We start from the raw sequence: 3,771 nt of genomic DNA on the forward strand, positions 1-3,771 counted from the left end.
AGAAAGCAAAACCTGAATCGCTGGCAGCATGGCGGGCGGCAAACTTTCCAATGTTATCTCAATAAAGTATTTTGCGTGACGAGTGAACGCATGCCATCTCTTTTAGTTCTCTTGTGTTTGCACAACCAGGAACAGGTTGGTTTGGAGCTTTCCTGGTCGATACGATCCGCCTGTTGGGCCCACGATACGTTTTAAATGAGCGACCTTGTACGAGTACATGCCATTTAACGACTTTTCGTATGCGAGCATCTAGCTTGACGAGATTACGTGTGCCGCATAAACGTCAGAAGGATGCGTTTGCTGACGTCGATCGTTACTTAATAGACCTATCTCACTAACCAGTTTGGTTGCGCCACCGCTGCCGCCAGGCATCGAGGGAACTTTGGTTGTTGTTGTTGTTGTTGTTGTTGAGTGTTGTTACACACGGGAAGAGGGGATGCCATGCACGTAATGTTAGCCTCCTTGTGCAGGGGCAAGACTCGCACAGGCGGGGAAAGAGAGTGAGAAAAGAAAAGAAGAGGGGTTGGGGGTGATTTGGTCACCAATCTCTGGATGAGTAAGGTCGAATCAGGAGGCTATTTTCTTGAGGGAAAGGGAACACTGCAGAACTGTCTTCTGGTATGGAGATCACAAATTAGTCGATGAAAGTTGAGACGAGAAGGCGTGGCTGGTCTAGGTGGCGGGCCGGTGGGCTAGAGGCGCGTTGCAAGTTCAGTGGCTGGGAGGTGCTCAAGAAGAGATTTATAAACAAGTTCACTTCTTCGTCAACTTCCGGTAGGAAAAAGGATTTCGTTCTTTTGAGTCATAGTCGTGCTGGCACTCAGGATGGTGGTAAAAAAGGACCGTCGAGCTTGATAGTAGTGAGAACAATTTAGGAGGACGTGGTCAAGGTCCTGTCGGACATTGCATCTGGCACAGTATATATAGACCTGGAGATCTTGTGAAGTGTCGTTGATGTGAAGGCGCAGCTTGCACGAAGGCGATGGAGTAGCGTGGGATCTTGTCTGGTTAGTTTTGACTCAGGGAGCGATGAAGAAGAATTCCCGCTCGCAACTTCTGTTTGGGGGTGACGCATTCTGGTAATCAATCTGCACAGTCTGCGCGCTTCGCAATAACGTGGGATGAAAAGACCTGGTTCTTCTTCTTTGTGTGCCTTTGAAGCAAGGGCATCGGCGCGTTCGTTGCCCGGGATACCCATATGTGAAGGAATCCATTGAAAAGCCAACTACCACCCTGGGAGGACGACGACGACGACGCACCTAAACGGATGCTTGATTCCTCACCTCTGCAAGTAAATCAGTTTTTTACTATTATTTTGGTCATTTAAACTACAACCCCCTGGGAGCGTTCGCAAAACCTCTTGGGCAGTCACCCTGACCGAAGCCCCAACTCCGAGCGACGCAACCATGAGCGAATCCACCCCCGGCTCTGAGAGCTTCGATGACAACGATATAGATGACGCAGAAAAAGAAGGTTCCGGCTGGACCCTCAACTATAGGAAGCGACGCCACGTCTCCGGGGGCTCTGCTTCAAGTCAAGCCACCATCATTGATGCCCATCGCGAGAACCGGACGGTCATCGTCAAACCCCAAGACCCGACAAAGCTCATCGCGAAACTTAACCCTCTAACCCTATCTCAAGAGCTAGATTCCATCACACCCCATGGAGTGATTCAAATTCGACCAAACTACAGACTGAACCTCCTTGCAATTGACATGCGGGACAACAGCTCCATGCAAACGATCCTTACTTTAACAATTCTATTAGGGATCAAAGTCCAGACCTACGAAGCTCACCCACGATCTTCGGCCGTAGGAATCATTCGTGACGTAGACAAGGACATGACAGAAAGCGACCTCAAAAATGCTATAAGCGTAACTACGCCAGTCATCTTAGTCAAAAGGCTAGGCGCTTCAGAAACGGTGAAACTTGTCTTTGCAACCGAGACCATGCCAGAACACGTCGTTGTGGGGCATATACGCTTCAGAGTACTGCAGTACACCGAAAAACCACGACAGTGCCACAAATGTCGGCGGTTCGGGCATATTCAGACCGCATGCCCCCATGTGCAACGTTGCAGCCGCTGTGGCGGCACTCACGACCGCGTCGACTGCCAAGCCGACCAACCTAAGTGCGTCAACTGCAAAAGAAAGCATGAGGCGACCTCTCGAAGCTGTCCCTTTTATAAAACGGAAGCCGCTGTATCGAGCTATCGTCACACCCACAAGGTCAGCTACCCACTAGCGAAATCAGCTGTCCTCTCCGACAACAAGAACAAAACTGCTCGAACTCTGAATCCATCTTCCAGGAACAGCCAGAACGAGAAAGTGGAGGATGCTATGATGCCGCCACTAGACGACGATCACTTTCCTGCTCTTCCACGTCAGTCAGCTGCGTCCACATCAGCATCAACTAGCGTTGGACCCGAAACATCACCGCGGCAACGCCAGGACAACTTCGCAAGAGTGACAAAAACTTCTGCTCAAAGGGCTAGCGACACAACGTACCGATCTCGTACCCAAGGCTCCGACAATAATACTGAACCTCAAGGACTAGGATCCGCGGTGTACACCCTTGCGACGCTACTACGTACCTTTCTGGCCACACTGGAGCACCCGCTCGCAAGAGCAGGTATTACCCTAATTGACTTCACATTACCTCTCGTCCACTCTTGGATCAAGTAGACTCAGGCAACTGCCAGAGCCTTAACAGATATTAATACCAACACCATGCTTGATACCCGAACGATCCCCAAAAAACGATCACAAACCCCAAAACGCCTTAAAAAACTTCCATCTATCATCCAATGGAATACCAATTCGTTCCACCGTCGCCTGCCAGAGCTTCGTCGCAGACTCATCGAACTTAAAACAGACGTACTTGCTCTGCAGGAGACATACACCCAGAAGGGTTCCCAGCGAATCTCCCCTTACGTGGAGTACCACAGCGTCACTGCTCACCCCGATGGAAAATCAAGGGCTTCCCTTTTAGTCAAGCGACACATCCTGCATGGAGAAATAGACCTGTCTGACCTGAACACCACTGTTGCCGAACATGTTGCCGTCAAACTACAGATCGCTGATCAAATAATCGTAGTTATATCATCCTACATCCGACCAGCCCAATCGTGGGACCCAGACCTGCTGAGAGTAATACGAGACCGATGCCCAGGGCCTATAGTCTGGTGCGGAGATTTTAATGCCAATCATTACGCCTGGGGAAGTGACACAACGACGGAACGAGGAACCGCACTGCTTGAAGTCACCAGAGACCTTGGACTGCGTTGTCTCAACTCCGGAGCTCCAACATTCGTTCGCGCGAATCTACAAAAGGCGAGTGTACTTGACCTCACTTTTGTATCAAAAGAAATAAGCTTCCTATGGGACATCGAACCAGACACCTGGGGGAGCGACCACCTACCAATCCGACTAACCCCACGTTATGGCACCCAACCAAAAACCAGGGCTCACAACATTACCAACTGGGACAGGTACAGAGAAGTATTCTCAAATCTGATGAAAAGCGCAAAGGCCCCTTGCTTAGAAGAAGCTATACTAACGTCCTTAAATATAGCTACAACAAAAATCACCCTCCCAATAAGTAAGCCCGTACCCGATCTTACGTATCTTCAAATACGCGCCAATGCCAGACAAGCACAGCGAATCGCCCGACGCACACACCAAGATGAAGATTGGATAAAATCTCGACGCATCGATGCAGCACTCCGTCGATATACCATAAGGCTGGGGAGACTACAATGGGACCAACGCA

This window comes from Ixodes scapularis, unplaced genomic scaffold (assembly GCF_016920785.2).
Source record: "Ixodes scapularis isolate PalLabHiFi unplaced genomic scaffold, ASM1692078v2 PGA_scaffold3__209_contigs__length_174095766, whole genome shotgun sequence".
NCBI classification, from domain to species: Eukaryota; Metazoa; Arthropoda; class Arachnida; order Ixodida; family Ixodidae; genus Ixodes; species Ixodes scapularis.